Genomic DNA, 25,979 nt, shown 5'->3' with positions numbered 1-25,979 from the left:
TCATTAGGCTTCTAGCTGTCCTGGAGGAGCAGCTACCGTTGACAGGAAAAATAAAGGGCGGTTTACAGACCATGGGAAGAGAGAGAGAGAGAGAGAGAGAGAGAGAGAGAGAGAGAGAGAGAAAAACAGTGAGGGGGGGGCAAGCTTGGTTCTCATTATTTGCAATTCAGTTTCAGCTTCTGCATTTTTTCTTCTTAATTGAAGAAGAATGGAAGAGGTGGAAAACAGCCCATCCTTCATGAAACGAAGGATGGAGAAAGAAAATAAAGTGAGCAGAAGAGGAGAAATGTATGAGCGGAAGAGGAGAAATGTACGAGCGGAAGAGGAGAAATGTACGCTCTCATGGTTGGCACATTATTTCTGAGATGTGTCTCTCATCCTGTTCCATCATGGATAAAGAACTCATGAATATCATCATAATATCATAATAATGCCAAAACCCAGAAGTCTGGAGGTTGGCTTCTCCCGTGCGCTGTTGGGTGGTGGCCAAGAGCCTGTCAGCTCTGTCACGCTGGCAGAGGAGAGTCCAGCAACTCCCGCTCGGGGCGGTGGTTGCGGCGGCCACCCTGGCCCCGATCAAACGGAACCCGCTCGCGGAACTTTGGAGGCGTGGCCCGATTGGCTGCAGGGCACCATCACGGTAGCGTGGCTGCCACTGCGCTTGGATAGCTGCTCGTGCCACAGTCAGAGCCGGTGGGCTGAGCGCTGACACATGGACGCAGGCAGCTGTCACAGGCTGGCAGGGGCTCTGCAGTGCGCACACCTGAACTTTGCCACTGGCGGGCGCAAGGGTTGTTTTTTTTTCTTTCTCTCATTTAAAAAAAGAATGAAAAAAGTCCGAAACCAAAACTTTCCGATAATTTGGTAATCTCAGGAAACATCGAAAAACCAATTTGACTGATTGATGACTATAATTGGTGACCTCGGCGAGTCTGTGGCAATCAGAATCGGAATTCTATCATTATGGAAGTAATCACTTTTCATTGGAAAGAATTGCCCATCTTCGCCCTCTCAATAAAGGCACATCCAGGTGGCTCAGGGCGAGAGGGAGTTGTCATGGATGGACCTTCTTTTACTTTTTCTAATACCAAGAGCGTCTGAAGCGCCGTGGCTATAATCATGACGTTTTTTGAGATCGGTGATGACACACTATGATTTGGGTCTCTTTGTTTCAAACAAGAGTTCTCCTTTCCTCTTTCCCAGCAACAGAAAATGAGCCCTCGGTCAAAGCAGCCGAGTCCTGCTCCTGTTTTCTCCAGTGAAATGAGTTTGAGAAACGGTGGAGAGATGGATGTCATTAAGAGGGCACAGAGTGGCCTGAGGCTCCCTGCCCTGCTCGGGATGTCCGCCTTATTAAACATGGACACGTGTGAAATGGATCGGCTCCAGGAGAGCTGGAATGCGTGGTTTTGTGCGTATGTAGAGCTACACGGAGTGATGTACGCAGTTTTACGTTTATTATTATTATTAATAATAATAATAATAATAATAATAATAATAATAATACTACTACTAATAATAAATGTAATAAATAATTATATTGTATTTATTACAATAAATATATTATTAGATATATTTATAAAATCGATAATAATGATTATTATTATTAGTAGTAGTAGGAGTAGTATTGTTATTATTATTATTATTATTAGAAGAAGAAGAATATGAAGAAAGTTATGAATTACAGCAACAGCAATAGTAATAATATTAAATAATAGTAATAGTATTAGTAGAAGTAATAATAATAATTTAAAACAATTATTATTATTATTATTATTATTATTATTATTATTCCATTTAAATAATCATTACTTCCATTTAACTCCATTTAAATCATCATTACCTTGTAGAAAAATAATTATACACAGGAAATGAACTATTCCTCTTAGCATTGGTTTCAGGGACTGATGCTCTGTTCACACTCGTAAAAGCCAAAATGTGCCTTTGGAGGATCATACACATTTTCTTCTGCCTTCTTCTGCCTTCTTCATGTTACTCCCTGTAAATGAATGAATTACATCAGGCAGCAAAATTCTACCTTTGTCCCATGAACTAGAGTGGGTGGATTTATAGCACCTCATGCTGAATTTGAATCTGTTTATAAAATCTTTCTTTCAGGTATGATTTTAAGTGACAGAGCAATTATATTTTACATTTTCTCAAAGATGAAAATTAAAACCCAGCAGACTTCCTTCTCGATTCAGCAACGTTCATTCTTTTATATTTTAAATAAGACTGATATTACACTACAAATAGGTACAAAAGTCCTTCTAAAATTATTTTCTCCTATATTTGTCCTCAGGACATGTTTGTCTCTCTTCAGTGTCCAGAAATATTCCACCAACATAGAGGGGCTCCATGCCTTTGGTTCTAGTTTTCCATACCGTACTTAATGACAGGGGCTTATATTACCACCACAAAGCTAAGGGTGATAGAAAAATCTTGAAACATGTGGATTCAGCACGCAAAAAATAGGTATGTTTGCCTGGGGAAAAAATATTTGTTAACCTTTATTATTATTATTTTTATTATTGATGTTTTTCTTGTTGTTTTTGTTGAAAATATTGCATAATAAGCATGGTTTTATCAGTATAATTATTTGGTTATTATATACATTTACATACATATATTCTATACATTTCTATTATGTAAAAGTGTGTTGCTTTTCTTTAACCTCCATATTCGGGAATATAAGATATTTTGAGATTTTTAAGAATCTACAGGAATCTTCACAAACAAAACTCATCTTCCTCAGGGAATGTAAGGTTTCTATACACTTTAACGCACACAAGCAGGACAAACAGGTGACTCCACGGTAGAGCCAAAGGACTTGCATATAAACACGGGCACATAAATATTGGTAATGTCGAAATGTACATTATAATACAGGTATATGCTAAAAAGAATAGTACATTTGCCTAAAACAACACCACAGGTAATATAAATGTATGTTTGTGAAAACTATTGTGAAAATTCCAGCATGAAGCAGAGAGTAAAAACAGTGTTAATAAAAGTCTACAGTAAAATAAAGTAGTTATTTGTCAGATGGTAATGAGAGACACAACGGTAGGAAGCTTGTGACTTGCTCATAATGAATTTTATAGTGTGTAAAGCTTGTGGGTGAAAACTCTTCTAGAATCTGTTTCTACAGTCTGAAGGCTTCTGTGTGTTTGCCCTAGAGTAGAAAAACGAAGGGTTTGTGGCTGAAGTGGTTAATTATATTTATGGTAGCTTGGCTTCATTGTGGCAATGGTCCCTGTTGGGATGATTAAACTCCTGTAGTTTGCAGTCAGTGAAATTAAATTCCGGTAGTTTACAGTTGGTTAAATCCTGCCATGTGTCTCTAGCTCTCAGTAAAACGACTGTGCACAATGACAGCCGGATTTCATACGTTAATTTCAAACATTAATAGGGTGGGAGTGACCTTTCACACGGGGTGATATTTAGTCTAACATTATCCACACCCGCGGGTGTTTCTGCGTGTTTCTGTAGGAAACAGCCGAGCCGTTCCGCCTCCTTCTCGTCTGCACTACTGAACACGTGAGTGTGACTCTCCTTACAATGTCCAATGTCATCTTACATACAAATGACATTTAAATCCAAATAATTACCATTCCAGCCCGAGTCAGGCAGCTGACATTGAATACTCTTCCACGGCCTTAGGTCAGTGTTTGATCATTTTTGATTTCAGGAGAGTGAGACTACACACCAGCTTCTTGAACATCCCAGTGTTGAGTTTTACTTCCCATGGTGCCACTGTGAGAGACCAAAAAAAACAAAAAACAAAAAAACCCCAAACAGTTCTGAAAGAAAGCTGAGCTTGGAATTTGCAGTTAAATATCCCCATTTCGGAGCTGCATGGCAACTTTCCGATTATTGTGGCCTTGAGTGCCAGGCTGTGGTTGTCAAAGCCTTGTCTGAGGCAGGTGGTTTTACTGTCACAGTGTTCTGGAGCTGCGTGCAGGCCTGCGGGGCCCGTGTCATCCTCGGAGCATCCAGGCGGCCGGGCCAGGCTTTCCACCCTGCTGCACTGCTCATCTGTCATCACTATTTATTTATTTATTTTTCCTTTCCCGAGCACTTTATGGTCACGGAGGTGAGTGCGGCGGGACAGCGGCAGCTAAAGATCGCCGCGCGTGTCACGTTCCATTTCCACGGGTCGCTGTGGAGTTGAGGTTTTTCTCCAAGCGTGCAGGAACTTTGGTGTGTTTTGATGATTATCTAAGTTCACAGGGTTGAATGTTCTTGCTCAGATCTTTGGCATGGTTTATTTTATCAGCTCTGAACACTTTCTAAATTTACATGTAAGGGGTACATGTGTGTGTTTTAGAAATAAGACAATTATAATAAACTATTATAATAAAGGGTTTTAGTAGTGGAACAATTAGAACAATTAAATTTTTCTGTAGAGTTTAGAGTAGTAATTTAGAGTTTAATTGGTATAATAGCTTTCTTGCACCCCAGGTCACTTTTTGGGCAGAGCAAAAATTGCAGTGAAAAGAAGAGTGAAAGTGTTGTGGAAAAGGTGTTAAGATGGGGACAGAGCCTAAGAGATTATGGTAATGACTTCCATAATTTGGGGGCCATGACACTGAAAGATCTGGGCCTGAAAGCAGGACATTTGGCACAGGACTCGTGTTTGGGTAGCAGAAGCCCTGAGCCCGTGCGCAGAGGCGAAGTGTGCTGGAGCTTGGCTAGCCAGGGTAGAGCTGGCCCAGGTAGGGTGTTACGCATGCAGAGGAAACGTGCAGCCTGTGCTACCCATAAAAGACTGGGGTGATATACATTGATGTTTTTTAGAGTGAGAAATCTAGCAGAACTCCTGGAGTAGCGCCACACTGAGTCACCCGGTGTGCCTGGGCTGTCCTTTCCTCTGGGAGACTTTGAACTAATACACACAGCCTTTTTTACTATCCCAGTTATCTTCATTTACTGCCAAGGAACAACACATTCCCAAGTAAGACAGATGGAATTAGTGGCTTGAACAAACGCCTTGGCAGTGGGAATGTGATGCCATCAAGGCAGAGTGCGTTGTGCTCTGGTCCCGTCCTCGCTCCAAACAGCTCATAACCGGAAAGATGTTCAGACAAGTTTATTGATACATTATTTAGGAATTCGTAGAAGTGAATGGGGTGTTTCTGCTATACGTGAAGTTTTCAACAGAACCAACAAAGGAAGTAACAACTCATGAATAAAGCACAACAGCACAAAACAAACCAGTGGGAAAGTCTTGTGTGGTCCTCAACACTAAAAGCTTTTTCATACCCTCTAGTCAGTCTAATAGAGAAACGTAAATGAACCTAACAGAGGGGAGTCCCAGAAACAGTAAATTATGAGAAAATGGATGAGAAAAAAGAACATTTAGGAGAGAAAATGTCTCGGAGAAGAGTAAAGGAGAAAGGGGGAGTGTCTACTGGGAGGACTCTGGTGAGAACGTGATGAAGGGTGTGTGTGATGAATGAGGTGTGCTGTAAAAGGCCAAACCTATTTCATTGATAATCTTTAACTCTGATCAATACTACATACAAGAGCAAAACGGGATGGAACATGTTTACCATAAACTCCCTGCTTTGCCCTTGGGGCCCTTTCTTTTATAACGTCTCACCATGAACTTTAAGGTGTTATTTTTTTAAGGACAAAAGCAAACCTATGAATAAAATATGACATAAAATTGTATTTGCAGAATGAATAATGAAACAGAAGAAACAATATCAGATAAGATTTGCAGGGATGAGCTGGATGTCAGAAGCACAGTGGTCTCCAAGTGTAAACATGTGTGTAGCGCTGTATTTCCATAAAAGCCGTGAGAGAACGAACGTTGCTGAATCGAGGAGGAAGTCCGCTGGGTTTTAATTTTCATCTTTGAGAAAAATAAGTCAGATGTGAATGTTGGAACTTGCAGAGAGGATGGAATGCAACTGTCTGATCTACCCTGTTCACCAGCCTGTGTGTGTGTGTGTGTATGTGTTCATCTGTTTTGCTTTTCTATCCCAGACAACATCAGCAACAGAAAGCTCCTCAGCTGCTCTGACTGACTGATACAGGAGGAGCATCTTCTGCCAGTGCTCCTGTTTGGCCCCTCGAAAGGTCTGAGCTGCATTACTTATCTGTCTGTTGTGATGGACATGCTTGTTTGATTTTGATTACTATACACTCTACAGTGAGAACACACTACAGTGGGAACACACCCTACAGTGGAAGGACAGTGCAGTAAGAACACACTCTACAGTGAGAACACACTCTACAGTGAGAACACACTACAGTGGGAACACACTACAGTGGGAACACACCCTACAGTGGAAACACAGTGCAGTAAGAACACACTCTACAGTGAGAACACACTCTACAGTGAGAACACACTACAGTGGGAACACACCCTACAGTGGAAGCACAGTACAGTAAGAACACACTCTACAGTGAGAACACACTCTACAGTGGGAACACACTCTACAGTGGGAACACACTACAGTGGGAACACACCCTACAGTGAGAACACACTCTACAGTGGGAACACACTCTACAGTGGCAACACACTCTACAGTGGAAGCACAGTACAGTAAGAACACACTCTACAGTGGGAACACACTCTACAGTGAGAACACACCCCACAGTGAGAACACACTCTACAGTGGGAACACACTCTACAGTGGGAACACACCCTACAGTGGAAGCACAGTACAGTGGGAACACACTCTACAGTGGGAACACACTCTACAGTGGGAACACACCCTACAGTGAGAACACACTCTACAGTGGGAACACACTCTACAGTGGGAACACACCCTACAGTGGAAGCACAGTACAGTAAGAACACACTCTACAGTGGGAACACACTCTACAGTGGGAACACACTCTAGAGTTGGTTTCTTGATGAACAGCATAGACAGGTGAAGCAGGTGTCCACGGGGTCCACCACCAAGCCGCTCACTCGCACACAGCTCCTCTGCTCATAGCCATGCCGTAATTTCAGATTGGCCAAAAGTGACAGCTGCTGTTCAGATGTAGATTTTGAAATTATTAACCGACAATAAAGCTGACAAAAAACATTTTAAAATGCTGTAATTAAGTCAAAACAGTGGTCACTAAGCAGAAACCACAATGAAAACAACTAGTCACATTCTTGGACCTGCCAGAATACTGTATTACTGTATTGACCATTCAAATGTCGCCCCCTGCAGGAACTGAGTGGAATAATCCCTGGGCTAATCAGTCTGCTGTTATTCCAAAGCAAGGTTGACATGCTCTTATTGTAGGAAAAGGTCACAGGCATTATAGCAAATAAAGAGAGTGTCTGCGAGTCCCCATGGACAGGAGCAGTGATGTCACTAGGGTGAATGGGAATAAGTCCGAACTTGTTAAGAAACCAAGATGCATAACCTCAGAGAGAATACAGTACACACGCCCCCATTCAGCTACAGTGGAAAGCCCCTGGGGGGTCTGGATTAGCATACCGTGGACAGTATATGCTGTGTGTGTACGTGTGAGTGTGTGTGTGTGTGCGTGCGTGCACACGCACGGTTGTTGCACACACACTAAGATATAACTAATACAGTAGCGTACAGACTTATGCAAGTGTGAGTATGCTGTTATTTATGGAGAGCATAAAGATTCGCACTGTGGAATGATGTGAATATTAATGAAAATACTGGGTAAATGTGTGGAAATATTTTAAATCCCTTTTCTTGACTTTCACAACAAAAGCGTCAGTGTCATTGGTTGATAAGCCTTGATTTTGTAAGACAGCTTGAGAGTAACAAACAACCTCTGTTAAATTTCACAGTGAGTGTCGGCGTGGAGTCTTTCTGAACTTAGTGTGTGATTGGTATTCCTGTGACAGTTGCTAACCTGTATTGTAGGTTAACTTCCTTAACTAAATGCAACCTGGCCAAGAGCATTCAATTTTGGCCAAATATTGTACCCTGCTTTGTATAATTGTTAAGGTTGTAATTAAATGCTAAAAATTAAACTTATAGTGCAGCATTTAATGATTGCTGCACCAGGAATTTACATAAATGGAATCAAGATATATATATATATATATATATATATATATATATATATATATATATATATAGTCTAAATGGAATCAAGATAAAAGCAGTCCATATCTATCTATCTATCTATCTATCTATCTATCTATCTATCTATCTATATTATTGCAAGATAACAGTTAATTCTGGTGAAAAAACAACTTCTTCAGTGTATGATGAACACGTTTTCAAAGTCTTAAATATATCATACTGTAAATCATAGCTTTATTGATTTTAGTAAATAACAATGTTGTAGAATGTATTAAATTGGTCAATTTATATGCATATTGACATATATATATATATATATATATATATATATATATATATATATATTATATTACAATATTTATAGTATAAATAAATAGAATAGTAATACATTTACTAATGCTATCAATACATTTCCATATAAAAAGGTTTTTCAAAAACTATATAAATAATTATTTCTTAATAAATAATATTTATTGATAAATAATAAATAAAATAAACTAATAAACAACAATAAATGAAGTAAATGCAGTTATTCACACCCTTGTATCTGCATAAAAGGCCATTTCAATAAATTCAAGTACCTTCACATAAAAGAGATGAGTTCTTTATTACAGAAATAGTGAAATAGGGAAATATGGTCTATAGAGTCAATCCATATTCATGGCCACTGAAGCACTCAACACTGAAGCATTAAACACTGAAGCAGCCTTTCCTCTGCCACCTCATGTATGCGTTAGTTCTTGTCTTTCACGGTGGCTCCTTTCAGCTGCTGGGTGTGTGTGTGTGTCTGGCCGTTACTGAAGTCGGCTCTCTTCTCTGCTCTCGTGCGCTCATTAACGTCATCCTTCAGCGATGTGCCGGCCCTGACGCTCCAGTCTGGCCCACACGGACTACACGTGAGGAAACAGATGACATGGCCTGGAGCACAGCAGATGACCTTCTCAATTTTATATTCCCTTTGAGTAACATTAACATTAACGTTAACATTACAACATTATTATTAACCGAGTGTAGAGTGAGTTCTACAGGGGATAGAAGAGCGATGTTGTGTTGAACAGTGTCAGAATTGGCTGCATTTCTAAGGGATAGCACTCAGTATTCCCTGAACATGGGAATACATCTCAGGAGTCTGGAGGCTCACTGGGTTTTTGGTGCATAATTGGCAGTGCTGTGGTCGTAGGGTACCAAAAAAAGAGAAATATTTTGGTTCAAAAGAAACCAATGCGGATTTGTCTTACTTTGTGACGAGCACTATCCAAACATTGTGTTCCGTCAGCCCCAAAACTGGCACTTTTTAAAATGATATTTTAATGTGTATTTTTATTTCACTTTACTTTATTTTCAGTCATCAATTCAATTATTTATTTATTGTCTATGCTTTAAAATCCAGAACTGAAATTTGGGAACTGCTGAGTTAAATATTAAATTCTTACAAAAGATTACAAGCCCACGTCTATTCCAACTCAGTGTAAAAATACATAAATTATGTAAACTAAAAACGAAAATTAAAAAAATAAAATAGTACATTAAAATAATATATTATTTGTGCAGAATAGTGTGCAGAAATGCCGAGAGCCAGAAAGTGTGCACCTGGAGCCCACAGAAGGGTGTTGTCATGGATCTCACCTCTTTATGTTGGAAATACAGTAAATAAAGTCATGTTTAGCAAGTGCCAACTCACTTCTGTTCAGAGCAAAATTACCACATGGACTATTTAAGATGTGCAATGGTTTCTACCAATTTATTTTGAGACTGAGGTCAGTGACTCATAACAATGAGACATAACAAGAAATCTTAACCACATCTTGCAAATCGACCGAGGAGTAAATTGGCTGTGCTGAAAATAAAGGATGCACAGTATCTTCAAAATGCTCCTATGCTATAATAAATATATTTGAACAAAACCTGTGGAACCACAAGCTGTCACTAGCTAAGCCTCATTAGGCTGTCTCTGGTAACACTTTTTCTAAATGATGCCATGGAAACAATCAGCAGTTAGCCAGACTCCAGTCGTGTAAGAACATCTGTCAGAAGGGTATAATTGACAGAGGGCATCTTTATGAGAGGACAAGGGGCAAATAAAACCTGCCCCTTCGAGGGCAAGAGCACAGTGTCAGCGTGCAGATATCACATATTACCGTGACTGAGCACTCACCCTGGAACTAACACCACAGAGCCTGTCAGGCTCGGCACAATGGGTAAGAAAAAAGAGAACTTCTATTTAATAGCTACAATAATTTATGTATAATTTCCATTTTCTCTAAATGCTAGATTTACTTTTCAAAGAGAATATAAAAAATCTATAGGATTACAAAAGCAGTGAAATACGCAGCACAAAATCAGCACAAATAATTTTGAAATTTGAATAATAGATCAATATTCACATTTCAAATCATAATGAAATTAGTTTCAGTGCCATGATTGTGCCATCACTGTGTAGATGCAATTTTGTGGTTTGAAAAATAGATCCTAAGCTTAGGTGGGTGGAATCTCGGATAGCAGAACAACTCCGATTTGCCATTCGCCAATTCAGACAAGAAAGAAATTTGTCTCATTTTAAAACAATAACTCCATTATGATTTCAGCTTAGATTATCATCCTCTCTAACTCTGGGTGAAGTGAAGATTGCTGTTGTAATGCCATCCATGGCTGAATTCAGAAACCCAATTCAGAAACCAAATTCTGTATCCGACACACACTTTCTCGGGAGAGATTCAGTTGTTTCATCTGATGCAGCCATGCTAAGCTTTGTGTCAGACATTGGTGTAATCTTCTCTTTTCAGCTAATAAAACACGGACAGACCCCATTTCAAACATTTTCAGAGAAATACAAGCCATTTTAATATTTAAAATCTCATCTGTGAGGCAGCAGGCAAAGCAAACAACAGATCAGACAACAGCGGAAACACCCTGACCCTATCAGCCTATCAAACTGCAGTGACTTTCTTTGGCAGGTCTTACACTGCAAAACAAATACTAGCACAACAAGCCCAAGTTGGTGACCAGCTATAATCCAGCACACAGTCGTTTTTTCTCATTTCAGTGTGTTGACCTGTGACCACAAACATAACTCTGTACACACTGGAAACACCAGCCTTGTTTACCTTGGCTGTGACAAGTGTAACATAAAGAGCCTGCAGTCTGTCGTGTGCCTCCAGTCACACAGGGCCCTCGTAATCGCAGACCAAGCAAGCCATTTGCAGCAGCGTGGCTTCGTCTTCCCGCTGCCGTCTAGTTTGTCCATGAAATGAGCCGTCCTGCGCGGGGCGGCCACCACGGCGGAAGCCCTTGTTGTGCGACTGTACCGCAGGAATGAGAGAGAGAGAGAAAAAAAAAGAAAACAAAATGAAAACAATGCACTCGAGATTCTTCAGAGGTGTCAGTCGCATTTGATGGTGATTTTCACCAAACCCAATTAGTCCTTCTATATTTAGCCACCAGGCTATGGGTTTGAGTGTGTGTGTGTGTGTGTGTGCACACGCGCGTGCGCGTGTGTGTGTGTGTGTGAGAGAGAGAGACGATGTGATGATGCTGGTTACCAGTGGGGGAGGTAGTTAGGGAGTGTGTTTGGGAATACACATGCCCCGGACTGCCAAGATGCCAGGGATTTAGAGTCGGGATAACGAGACAGAGAGGATATGGTCCATGGGCGGCAGTGCGCCCGCCTGTTTATTACCGCCACCCGCCCGCATCGTCGTCGTGGGCAACAAGCCCCTCCATGGCTCCTGCTCCCCCTCCTCCTTCCTTCATCACGTCTGTTTACATGTAAACACTTACGGTGACCACAATATAATATTTCATATAACAATCTGCTCAGTTGCTTTGATTTTATATCATAAATAGTTATGTTGGAAGTTCTGCCCGAGCATGTTGATTTTTATGTACGGTCACATACATAAAATACAAAACAAAAATATTTAAAAATTAATAAAAAAAAATATATCTATATATATATAAAATAATAGTACACTCAAAAGACTGCAAGAATGATGTAAAAAAAAATTGTAAGCATTATATTGTAATATATATTATGTATATTATAAGCTTTTCTTAAGTGACAAAATCAGTGTAAATGTTATATGAATATTATTGCATTTTAGTGCATCTTATTTTTTATTTATTTATTTTTTGTTTTGTTTTGGTAATAAAAATGTGTGAATTGGATTTACTCCCATTTTCTCTGCATTATTGATTAAAAGTTGTTTCATAAAAACATCCTTTTATTGCTGATATTTTCCTTAGTCTCTGTATTTATCAATTTCTGTTGTCTATTCATATCTTCTCCACCCTCCAATATCTCTTTCAGTTTATATTAATTTATTTATTTTTTCCTCAGTGCTGAATTGGCACCAAGTCCAGCTGGGCTCAGGTTAACGCTGCAGGACTTAACTGGACACTGGAGATCTCGCTGTGATACAGGACAGCAAGCATTTGCTTTCGTATTGGCTAAGTACCTCCAGTTTTGATGCATCTTATAGGCTGTTATACTGTGAGCACCAGTCTGAAGGAACACTAACGTCGACACGTTCCTGACTAGCCAGCTCGACAGAAGTTATCATTTTAACATTTGCCTTCTCACTGTGCACAACTGCTAATGATATGTAAACTTAGATTCTCATCTGCATGAATCACAATTAATTTATTGCAGGGGCTATGAATTAATTCTGAATTAATATAAGTGATTGGTAATAAGATTGCTGTCTGCCAGTATATTATTACAGTGAAAAGTGGACAGTAAATTAAAAACCACACAGCAGCTATCATTTATTCTGTCTAGTTTCCTCATTAACGGCGTTTGCAGCGGGTCCAGAATTTCATCTAAATTGGATTTACAGACATTCCAGCTTCAGACAGCAGTCAGCTGCATCTGCCCTTTAAAAATACTGACCCACTACCCCACCTTGCCAAAAAAAAAAAAGGAAATTAAAAGACTGAGAATCCTTTTCATGTTCTCCTTATGAATAAGGCATGCCACAACTGCTCGGTCACCGTAGACAGCAGCGTGTGGTGGAATCTTTGGGAGGTCTATAAGCAGATACGTCCACAGTTCATCGCGAGCGCTGTCGTTCAGTCTGTGGTCAGTGACCCACGCCCCAAAACGGCGCGCCACGGAACAATTCGGTTGAGGATCCATGCTCACATTGTTCTCAGGACGAGAGATTTCTGTTGTTGCTCTGTATGAGCAGAGAGCAAATATTTGCCGGTGGATGATGCTCTGGGTTACGGTATGAAGCGCTGTAGGTTACAGTATGAAGCGCTGTAGGTTACAGTGTGACGCGCCGGACAAACGTTTCAGCAGAGACTGCTCCTTTGGCGAGGCTCCACCGGAACAAAGCGTTTGGCTCTGGTGCCCTTTACCAGTCAAAAACAAACTACAGTCCAGCACATGAAATTTAAAAGGCAAAAAAGGGGAAAAAATAAAAACAAAAAGAAAGCAAGGCAAGTTGGCTCGTGTTGAGAAAACAGACGCGTTTGGTTTGGGACTTGGATCTCTCTGGAGCTTGTTTTGGGGTAAGGCCGCCCTTACGGGAAGTGGCCGGGGGAGGTCGGTGCTCTGGTGCGGATCCTTTGGCAGCTATAAGACTTGTAAAACAGGTCTGATCAGGCCCCTTTCGCCTGCTAAATTCTCTCGGCCTGACTGGCCGTACACCGGAGGAGGCTGCTCAAAGACTAGAACGCATGTTCTTGTCAAACCGTTCCCGTTTTTACATGGGTATTCCCTAGCAATAAGACGGAGCGGATCCGGGGCTGACGCCGTGCCTGCGGACTGAATATTCAGTTCCCCCTTCATCTTCGGTGAAAAGTTTCATGATTTCTCTAAGCCGCGGACTGACAACCGTGACCGGATCGATCCGTCACACATGCAAAGCCACGACGAGATGCGGAGAGCGAGATCAATCACGGGGGGTAGGGTGTGTTGGTGGGGGGGGGGGGAATTAAAAGAGTAACAGTAAAGGCAGCTCGCCTGCCACAGTGTCTCCAGCAGCGGAGGAGACGAGAACATCCAGCCTCTGGTACCGCCATTAGAGTCTGTCTACATCAGCACAAGTGAAGCAGACCTTCACAGTTTGCACTGCGTTATTGCTCTGTTGGCTCAGTTATTTTCATTCATTGTTGATGTAGACCCATGTGCATTACCTGAATTATACTAACCCCCCCAATTCTATAGCTAAGTCCTGCCAGGAATTCAAGCTGATAGCTATTTCAAAACAATTGCTGTGTGAATGTGTGCGTGTGTCTACACATGTGTCCGTGCGTGTGTGTGCACGTGTGTGCAGAGCAGTGAATGTTTCTGAATAGTTGTAGAGGAATAAAAAAATATATATCGAATTTTATTGAAATTATACCACCTCCCCATAAACAGTAGGAGAAAATATGATGGAGTCCATGTATGCAGTCCTGCTGCATGTATGTGTCAGTCTCCCTTCTTTTCAAACAGGCATCTTAACTTTACACCATCACTCTTTATTTAAATTGGGGCAGCATTTTAAAAACAGATTTCCATATGTATAAAAGCAGATTACCAAATGTGCTAAGAATAGATTAAGGGCAGCCATAGCACATCTGAGATACATTCTCTGTATGTTAAGGTTTGCATATCCAGTGACGGCAAACCAACAACCAAGCAAGAACATTCTGCAGACCTCCAGACTTCACTGGGCAAGAGGAGCTCTGCCATCCACGCTGCTTCAGCCTAAACTTGAAGTCTGAACCAACCCACTGGCTGTGAGATGCGGTTGCCCTGTGTCGAGTGTCCAGGGCAGTGGGGTGTTGTTGGCTGCAGGTCCCTACGGTGTAGCTGGAGCAGGTGACAGTCGCATCAAACACAAACGTCAACGGTTTTGAATCTTAAGCACCAGCACGGAATTAGACAGCAGGCCATAATGTGCAATATCAGGGTCATCGCAAATGAAAGAAAGCATTGGTAAAAAAAATAAAATAAAACGGTGCATTCCAAGAATTAAAAAGTGTCGTTTGTAAAGTCATCGGAAGGGGTGACATGGTCAGAGGCAGGTGAGACAGTGGGATCTGCGTAAAGCCCCATATCAGAAGTTTTTTAATTACTCGGCCAACCCCGGCCGTTTATTCTTGTAATTTAATGTGCAGTAAATCAAACGTTATTATTCATGAGTGACATCATGTTCATTTGTCTATTTTTCATTAGATTTTTTTTCGCTGTTGGATTTCATTAGTGTGAGCAGTGTTGTCTAATGATGGGTGCAGGGCAACCACACTGACACAGGCAGAATGAAGGTTTAATATAATCTGAAAGCAGTTTTCAATCAGTGACAGTTTTTATTGTGCAATTCAGTGTCAAATGTCAGAACTATTGCTGTTCATTAAAAAGTTCAAAGTGAGTGTCTCATTTTTCAGAGTAAGCCATGTAGAGGGATGTACTGCAGCAGTGAGACTGTGTAGACGAGACTGTGGTTGTACTGCAGCAGTGAGACTGTGTAGACGAGACTGTGTAGAAGAGACTGTGGTTGTACTGCCACAAATAAACTGTGTAGAAGAGGTTGTGGTTGTACTGCCACAGATAAACTGTGTAGAAGAGGTTGTGCTTGTACTGCCACAGATAAACTGTGTAGAAGATGTTGTGGTTGTACTGCCACAGATAAACTGTGTAGAAGATGTTGTGGTTGTACTGCCACAGATAAACTGTGTAGAAGAGGTTGTGGTTGTACTGCCACAGATAAACTGTGTAGAAAAGACTGGAGTTGTTGCTGCTGCAGTTCTTGCAGAAACCCCCACCCCCACCCCCTCCCCGGGCCATTGGGTGCCGGCGCACCGTATGCAGAATTAATGGGGGGAAAAGCAAGCGAATCCAAACACTGCAGGACAAGGCAGCTAAGCATGCAGTACATGCATGTTTATAACGTCCAGCACCTGCCAAAGAGTTAGCAGACAAATCCCCAACTCCGGTGGAAAAGACGAAACCTGCCAGACGCGGCTTAATGCCAGTGTCTTGTCCCAATGCAAGGAGGGGCTGTGCTCCCCGGTCACTCGTCTGGCTCGGGGCCGGCGGGCACCGTCGTTCCTGGGTACCTGCCCGCCTCCTCTGCCAGCGAGGCTTCAGCTCGACCCTGTGGATGTTTTTACTGTCACACCTCATATTGCAGCAGGAGACTCGGGGCGGAGGTGCCTGTTAGAGACGCAGCTTCGCTTGCTGTTTACTTACTTGCTTGCTTGTTTGTTTGCTTGTTTCCTTACTGAAATGAAGTGGTGTCTACTGGTGCGTGACGCAGAGCGGCTGCGGCACCAGCGATGAAGTCAAAATAGCAAAATTTAGTTTTAAGTGATGATTTCAGTGCACAAACATTACACATTTTAGTCAAACAATCCCCTTGTTTTTTAACATTAGAGCATTTGCTTTTAAATTATGTTGAAAATGGAGTTTCCAGTCAGTTTCATGTTTTTGTTTTTGTTTTTTTTTAGATATGTAGCAGATTTCTAGATATGTAGCAGACAGTTCTGGATATGTTTGTTTCACTGAAAGGCTAATAACACACTGTCACGTACTGTAAATCCTTAGGAACTGCCCCCAGTTCTCTTTTAGGCTGGTAATTACATTTACAAAACGCATGCCTTTCTGTCTTTCTAGTGGTATGAATTAGCTGAAAAATCTAATGAAGTTCTCTGAGTTTAATTAAAATCGATGTCCCTTCTCTGTATATAGGATTCGGCCCAAGAGGCACTCACCGCCATTATGAAGCTTTGACTAGCGGAGCTGGATAATCAGATACGTCCTACCTCTTAGCCACTCTGAAATTAAGAGACGGATATTCCGGAAGCAAAAGAAAATGAGTCTTTCTGAGATTTGTGTGTGTGTGTGTGTGTGTGTGTGTGTGTGTGTGTGTGTGTGTGCGTGCGCGTGCGCGCGCTTCTCTCTCACACGCACAGGGAGAGCTGGAACATAATGTTCTGTTCTATCTGCAACTACAGCAAAATTAATTCAGGCCATCTTTCCTATTTACAGTGATCGGGGAGTTTTTTTTATGAATGAAACCTAAACAGGGAACCAGAAAATACTGTGAAGTACGACGTATAGAAAACGATTCAGAGCCGGGCGCGAGGCCGTGCACACGCGTTAATTAGATCAATAAGGCAGCTGTAATTCTAAGCGTGAGTGAGTGAGTGAATGCATATCTTTTATTCGCCACTAATTTCATTTGGGCATGGCTTTTTGCCCGGAGCTATTAGAGCTGTAAATTGAGCAAAGCACTTTAGCCAAGCTGTGTAAAACAGTTCTCTCTTACTTGCTGCCACAGGCTACATATAAACCTAGTTAAAGAACGACGATGATCATACAAGATGACATTTAAGTCCTTAGACTTCGGTCACGGAATTTTATCTAAGAAAGCTTATTTACGCTTAAAAGCTGAAAACCGCTGCCAAGGTCACATTTTCCCTTTAAATATTCGAAGCAAGCCCCTTGGAAGATTTTAGCTCCTGCTCAAAACCCACCAGTCTGAACCAGCTAAAGAGCTTTTCAGGAGTGTCTGGTTTCTGCACGCAGTTACTTTAGAGAGGAGTTGGACTGAACTTGGCATGATAGTAAAATAAACTGGCCACCGCTCACTAAGACGGACGAGTGCAATAAACAAGTTGACCAGAAGATGGCAGCAGAGTTTAGGTGGACATTTCTTTTTGTCGCGGCACAGATATGACTGCCCCCGCAGATATGAAACTTCGTTCATCTCAATTATTTCCTCTTTCAAGTGGAAAACTTTATGGGTCGTTACAGTTGACCTCCTTGGTCAACGCTGGCTATTTATCTGTCGATGTTTCTATATCTTAAATGTTGTTGAATGTCACAGGAAATTCAGAAAGGAAATTGTTCAAACACTCGTTTTTAACCTTGACTGAAAGCAGCTATTCACTTATTTTAGTTTACAACTCACTAAGATGATGTTGATGTTGTCCTATTTTTAAAGTTTGCCTATCACTTTGAAAAGATGTTTTCCAAATATTTTAACAAATGTTGGCCTAATTATCACAGCACTTCAGGGGTGGTTAGAGAGGTTAGTTTGTCTAACGTAGATAACAGGTTTCATAGTGATCTGCAGGACCAAAGCGATGTTTTTAGCCTTGTCTGACTTATCACCAACCAAATTAGCAAGAGGCTCCACTTATCCTCTTATCAGCCAGTCAGTGCTGGTGTTTAGTGTTCATTATTGGGGGTAGACGCTGATCTACTGGGGTTTAGGCCCAGTGAGGTCGCTCTTACAAATGTAATGAATGGTAATTGCCTTACGATTACTTGCAAGATTTTTTTTTTACTGAAAGTCTTAGACAGCAATGGTGTAAAAAGGTTTGTTTGTATGTGTGTGTCATTCATTCATTTATTCATTCATTCATTCATTTGACCAAGTATTATCCTTTCATTGCTTCAATTTGGATGTTCAGTTTAAGATCCTATTGAATTGAACTCTTATGCATTACACAAACACTTCAAACCAACCAAAGACGCACACAGACTGAAAACAACAACAACAGCAGCACCAAAGCAGTATCCTGGGCTGTTTCTTATTGTCCCTCTGCACTCTGACTCTGACTTTCCTGCTGACAGACTTCCTTCCACAATTACCATCTGCGTGAATGACAACCGACCCTGTGGACAGGCTCCCCCCCCACACACACCCCCTCGATTAATCTGCGAGGGCAAAAGGCAAATTCTGTCCACCATCATAGCAGCAAGGGAGGAGAAAACCAGCCTGAGGAGGGTCCTTTACATTGCCCCCTCTCGACACTGCGCACGAAACACTTCTGGGGACTTTGAGAAACTCTGGCAGGAGCTTTCCCAGGGAGGCTCAGCGGCACGGCCGAGTTATGGTGATGGGGTTGCTGTGGCGACACAGGCCCACCAATGTCCCGTGGGTACTACCGGGACACATGGCACGTTTGAAGGGGAGACCTGAAACTGTGATGCTGAGGTTCACGCTGGCTATGTGAATATATATGAATTTCTATGAATTTGAAATTGTGTCCTAGCAGTGTCTGGACTGAGTACAGGAGATGATGTTTGAAGTCATTCTTCCGACTTCTAAGTAAGATGGAAAGATGTATGGATAGATAACAAGACAGAGAGAGTGCCAGATTTATATTAGAGAATAGATTGCTATCTGTGTGCACACATTCAATAATGCAGTAGTGAATTTTCACCAATTTCAGGTTTTTTATCGTACAATTGTATTAGAATCTGCAGGAAAAGCAGAAAGAAAATCGTATCATAATGCAAAATATTCTATATACAGGGCAGTTCTTGGTGGGCCGAGTGCTGTCCCTGGGGACCCCCCTGTGAGAGACACAGCTCCGGGAGCTGCCAGCGAAAGCCGTCTTCACACACGGATATCCCAGGATCATCCACAGAGCTCTTTATTTAGCTTCTGTGGGAAGCGGAGGATGGGGCGTCTTTTTAAAAGAGCATTAAGCAGAGATCTGTTATTCGTCTCGAAAGAGACGGGTCACTGAGACAAGGAGCAGGAGACAGAGCGAGAGAGGGGGAGATGATAGGGAAGGGATGAAGCTAGAGAACAAGAAAGAGGGAGAGAGTAATGGACAGACAATATATAAGAGAGACAGAGACAGACATGGAGAGGGCCGAGAGAGAGAGAGACTGCGGGGGAAAACCGAACATTTCCTGAGTGCCGTCCTTTAAAAACACTAAATCAGTGGAGTGTTGACCGCTATCTCCATCCCTTACGCGCGTGTGACGTGCGGAATGCCACATGGCGTCCCATCCCACAGACGAGCTGAGGAAAAGCACATTAAATTGCTGCTCATCGCTCCTTTTCATTCTTGGACGTGGGAATGATCACACATACACACAGGCGCCATTACCCACGTCACCCTGTGTGAACTCTGACACCAGCACCACACACAAGGACACGCGGCGGAGATTTACGTCCCAGTGTGCCATCACAGCCCTGCCTCATCCGTCTCACGTTCCCATAATTCAGGTATGTTGCCACACATAAAAAACCACAGTGCCCTCTAGGGGTGTGGAGCCAGCATAGTAGCTCAGTGCGAAGTGAGAAAACCCTTCATAGCGCTGAAGTGTTTGTTAATTGTAAATGCAATGATGTTGAAGGGGGAATGGCTGGAGTCCATCAGAGCTTTGTGATTTCCTCTCTAACACACCCACTAATCTCTCTCTAACACACCCACTAATATCTCTCTAACACACCCACTAATATCTCTCTAACACACCCACTAATATCTCTCTAACACACCCACTAATATCTCTCTAACACACCCACTAATCTCTCTCTAACACACCCACTAAACCCTCTCTAACACACCCACTAATATCTCTCTAACACACCCACTAATATCTCTCTAACACACCCACTAATCTCTCTCTAACACACCCACTAAACCCTCTCTAACACACCCACTAATATCTCTCTAACACACCCACTAATATCTCTCTAACACACCCACTAATATCTCTCTAACACACCCACTAATATCTCTCTAACACACCCACTAATCTCTCTAACACACCCACTAAACCCTCTCTAACACACCCACTAATCTCTCTCTAACACACCCACTAATATCTCTCTAACACACCCACTAATATCTCTCTAACACACCCACTAATATCTCTCTAACACACCCACTAATATCTCTCTAACACACCCACTAAACCCTCTCTAACACACCCACTAATATCTCTCTAACACACCCACTAATATCTCTCTAACACACCCACTAATATCTCTCTAACACACCCACTAAACCCTCTCTAACACACCCACTAATATCTCTCTAACACACCCACTAATATCTCTCTAACACACCCACTAAACCCTCTCTAACACACCCACTAAACCCTCTCTAACACACCCACTAATCTCTCTCTAACACACCCACTAAACCCTCTCTAACACACCCACTAATATCTCTCTAACACACCCACTAAACCCTTTCTAACACACCCACTAATCTCTCTCTAACACACCCACTAAACCCTCTCTAACACACCCACTAAACCCTCTCTAACACACCCACTAATATCTCTCTAACACACCCACTAAACCCTCTCTAACACACCCACTAATCTCTCTCTAACACACCCACTAAACCCTCTCTAACACACCCACTAATATCTCTCTAACACACCCACTAAACCCTCTCTAACACACCCACTAATCTCTCTCTAACACACCCACTAAACCCTCTCTAACACACCCACTAAACCCTCTCTAACACACCCACTAAACCCTCTCTAACACACCCACTAAACCCTCTCTAACACACCCACTAATCTCTCTCTAACACACCCACTAAACCCTCTCTAACACACCCACTAAACCCTCTCTAACACACCCACTAATATCTCTCAAACACACCCACTAAACCCTCTCTAACACACCCACTAATCTCTCTCTAACACACCCACTAATATCTCTCAAACACACCCACTAAACCCTCTCTAACACACCCACTAATATCTCTCAAACACACCCACTAAACCCTCTCTAACACACTTACTAATATCTCTCTAACACACCCACTAATCTCTCTCTAACACACCCACTAATATCTCTCAAACACACCCACTAAACCCTCTCTAACATACTTACTAATATCTCTCAAACACACCCACTAAACCCTCTCTGACACACCTACTATCTCTCTAACACACCTACTAAACCCTCTATAACACTCCTACTAAACCCTCTCTTACACACCCACTAAACCCTCTATAACACACCTACTAATCCCTAACACACCCACTAAACCCTCTCTGACACATCTACTATCTCTCTAACACACCTACTAAACCCTCTGTAACACTCCTACTAAACCCTCTTACACACCCACTAAACCCTCTATAACACACCTACTAATCCCTAACACACCCACTAAACCTTCTCTAACTTACCCACTAATCCCTCTCTTACACACCCACTAAACCCTCTCTAACATATGCTCTCTAACATACTCTCTGGGAAACACGGACTGATTTGGCCTTCACACTGATGCACCGATAAAGCCGGAAGTGCTTTGCTGGGGGCTTGAGTCATAACATGGACCAACACGCCTGTAGCTGTCCAGCAACCTGTCTGTAGTAAAAATCAACCCGTGAATGATCACAGGAACTGAGCAATCATGGTTAGGAATGGAAATCTATCAAAGTCTTTCAAACTTCAGAAACATGTCCGAAAAAGCCATTAGTGATATTATCTAATTACTTTGCAGTGTGCATTTTAATTAAGCAGTAGAATCCTTTGAAAGAATAATTCATCTTTTTGTTTTTTCTAAACCAATAGGGATTCAAGTGTCTAATTAATTTTATCAGTGAGAGTAACATCACCACAAACTCAATTTATTTCAATGACTGAATACAGAAATAGACAAATGTGATATTCTATATAAACTAGATATTCGATCCATTCCTAAAGCAGTTTCAGATGTCTTTGGGATGTACTAGCATGTTAAATATTTCTTATTCCATATCAGGATTTATCTTGTTGATGTTTCAGCAACCGGTCTGGCCTAAATGCCGTCGGCACTCTGCAAACTCTGTTTTCCCTTTTCTGTAAATGCAGGCCTCACTTTTCTAGAGGTATTTATAAATGAGAGGGACTCCAATTGAAACCAGTTGTGGAGTCTGTTTGGCTGCTGCTCTCAGTGTTCACCTCCACCTTTTTTGGGTAGCGAGTAGAGGGTGTAGGTGCTGGGCTGGGGATGTGGGACCCTCTGTGACTCATCCCTGATGAAGATTGGTGTTAGGCACAAGCCTCAGGCACGGTCCTACGATGTCTCTGCAGGGTTAAGCTTAACCCCGCCCCCCATACGTGGACCCTCTGCAGTTGTTAGTGGACTTATTACGATAGTGTGGCCCGCTCCATGTTGCAAATCCGGGCGTGGTAATTGTGCGGGTCTGTGGTAATACTAGAGCTCAAACAAAATGTAAGTATGCGCTTGCAAAGGAGGAACTGCCGTTTTCCCAACTTGCTCTATAACATGATCAAGATCTGTCAGACACCAAAGAGAATGTGCGCTTCAAACTTCTCCTGTGCTGTTGCAACTGTGCTATTGCAACCTAAGGCAGAATTCTGTTGGATTCCCGTAAGGCCATATCCCCTCAGACGCGGCTCTTTCTTCATCTCTGAGAATAATGCTAACGAAAAAGAAAGAGAGAAATAGATGTCCTCCATGTTACTACAATTACAGCAGGACTGAAACAGATAAGAACTTAAGTTCTTTATACAAACCTAGGACACAAGGTTTGTGATGTCTGAACCTACACCTCTTACCCAACAGAACCTGTTCAGGAATGACATGATGTCAGCCGGGATCTGCCACTGGAAAGTCATTTGACCGCGTTCACCATCGCAGACAGTCTGTAGTCTGTACCACAGGAACTCACAGCTCCACTGTCCTCAGACTCCTGGCAGGCTAGAGAAGAACTTGAAATTGAGAATTTATCAAGGACTTATCAAGTATTATTCAAGCATTTTGAGTCACAAAAGACTGGAATTCTATATTTTTTGTCCTGCTGCATGTCAGCGCAGGTTGTCAAGGAAAGGCAGTGATGGAAATGACAGAGCCTCTACTTGGGATGACAACACCATCAGATATGAGTTACGGGACTGAGGAATGTCCCACCGATCCTCCGCCGGGAGAGGTGGGAGGGGCCAGGGAGGAGGTGAGAGGAGGTGAAGCTCCTTGCATCACTTTGCCACAATGTGCGAAATGTTCGAGGTGCGTCTGTCACACAGTGAGGAGGTCCGGCGTCCACAGCTCCTCTCCAATGCTCCTGGGGAGAGAAGGGATTGAGATTTGGATTCCTCGAGAAGCACGAGTGTAGTTATTCAGACCCCTTATCACAAACACACACACACTCTCTTATGAGGAGTGTGCTGTGACAGGCAGCCATACTGAATGTCACTCTGTACAGCCTGGCAACCCTCAGGGGGAGTCACAGAGTCGGCTATGAGACTGTAGTATTCACGCATATGCGAAAATGAAAAACAGCTGCTCTGAGAAGAGATGCAGAATGCAAGAATATGCTAAGAATGCCTGCATACTGCTGTCAGGGCTCCTGAGGAGTGTTTTATTTTAAATGTTTCCATTGCAGTTTGGTAACACATTGGGACAATGGAAGGAAATGACACAAGCCTTTTCAGGATTTCTTAAAAACTTTGTTGATTTAGGAACGCAAGGCCAGAGTCTTTTAAAGAATGTAAAGAATGCATGGCTCCCTTTTGTGCTTCCAAAAACATTTTTTATTTTATCTCAGCAGTTACTACGGTATTGAAGTGTTTTGTGTAGACTCCACAGTTGGGATCCATTCATATGCAGTAAGTATTTACAACATTTGGCATATGGTCTTATCCAGAGCAGCGCACACATTTATCAGTACAACAGGGTGTGTGTTTGTGGGAATCAAACCCATTCCGTAGGAATTCCAAAGTCCAACACTGTTAGCTGACACTCCTGCTCAGATGCACACAGTTCAATTAATCAATGAATGACCAGCTTTAATAGGTGTGACAGAGCAGGAAAATCAGCCAAACTGTGCGGGACCTTCAGGACACACTCCCAAACTCACACACAAGAGAGCAAACAATGGACAGGATTTGCAGCTGGTCCCGTGCAGCCTTTTTAAATGGGGAAGATAAGGTAACAAATTGGAGGAATGCATGATTTTAATGGTCTTTGATGGGAACTGGTTGGATAGTGTAAAACAAACCCTGCAAATATGTAACATGTTCTAATTACAAAGCAGAAGGCTGATTTTATGCATGATGTCTCCAGTAAAGAGTCTCAGCGCTTCAACTGCACAACGTTAAGTCCATAACAGGCTACATGTGATACGGCCCTGCTACACTATTCCAAAGTGATTGCATCAGTGCAGCCTCCCAGGTAGCGCAGCCTGGACCATGCTTGGCTTTTTTTGCTTACAGAAGGAAATGTCAAACAACAGCAAGCTAAAGGGCAACTCATGCACAGCAAAGTCTGGCGTATCATCTTGTAGGTCTTTTCATATTTATGTCAATTCTAATACTTTTAAAGCTGCTTTGTGAATGAACCAGCACATGTGAGTGTCATGCAACGCTCCCCTTCCACTGGTCACGTGGTATGGGCCGCTGCATGCAGTGGGAGTTCGCTGTTAACTGTGTATTTGTAACCACACCTACGTCATTAAGCACACACCTGAATCGGTTTAGTCTTGTCATTTTTGTAATTATTTAAACCCTTGTCACTGTGTGCGTTATTGTCAGTCATTGTTCACGTTCGTGTTTACAGTTGGTCTTCCTGTTGGAGTTCATGTTTGTGCCTCTGTTCACCGCTTGTGTTACATGTGAGTGCCGATGTTTTCAATCTTCGTCAATAAATGTCTGTCTCTGTCGAGCGATTCCGTACGTCCTGCTCCTTGCACTCGGGCCATTACAGTGCATAATTTCGAATTGATGTATTCTAAAGATTTGTGCATGGGTAGTTCAGAGCGACGTGCATTTCCGGTATCAGAACGGACTCTTTACGAGGTCATTTTAAACCCAAACGCAGGTCAAGCCAGAACGACAGCAGAACTGTGCGTGCGCTGAGCACATACCTGTTGCGTATGTTGCCACTGGGCTATTTAAAGACCAAAGGAAATGAACCCCTATAATCACTAAACTGTTTGTTCAGTCCCCTCTAACCAGAAGCCTCATGAACTTGCTACCGAACTTGTGTAGCCCATTGGTTTGCCCAGGCTGGTTTGGTTCACATGCTGCTTGGTAGTAAATTATTGCAGTACGGGTGTAGAAATGAGTGAAAATGAGATTAATATGCAACATTTAAAACCTCAGCATGAAAAAAAAAAAAGGTAAATCTTGGTAAATGACAGACTGGAGTCCACAGGGAGTCTGAGTGAAGCTTTCAGACAACACATCTTATCTCTTAAAGTGCTCATACTCTCCTATTAATGAGGTCAGAAGCTTTGCTACTGTGGGG

Source organism: Electrophorus electricus, chromosome 11, assembly GCF_013358815.1.
Source record: "Electrophorus electricus isolate fEleEle1 chromosome 11, fEleEle1.pri, whole genome shotgun sequence".
In the NCBI taxonomy this organism is placed as follows: Eukaryota; Metazoa; Chordata; class Actinopteri; order Gymnotiformes; family Gymnotidae; genus Electrophorus; species Electrophorus electricus.
The sequence above is the reverse complement of the archived record's forward strand: the minus strand, read 5'-3'. Positions refer to the sequence as shown.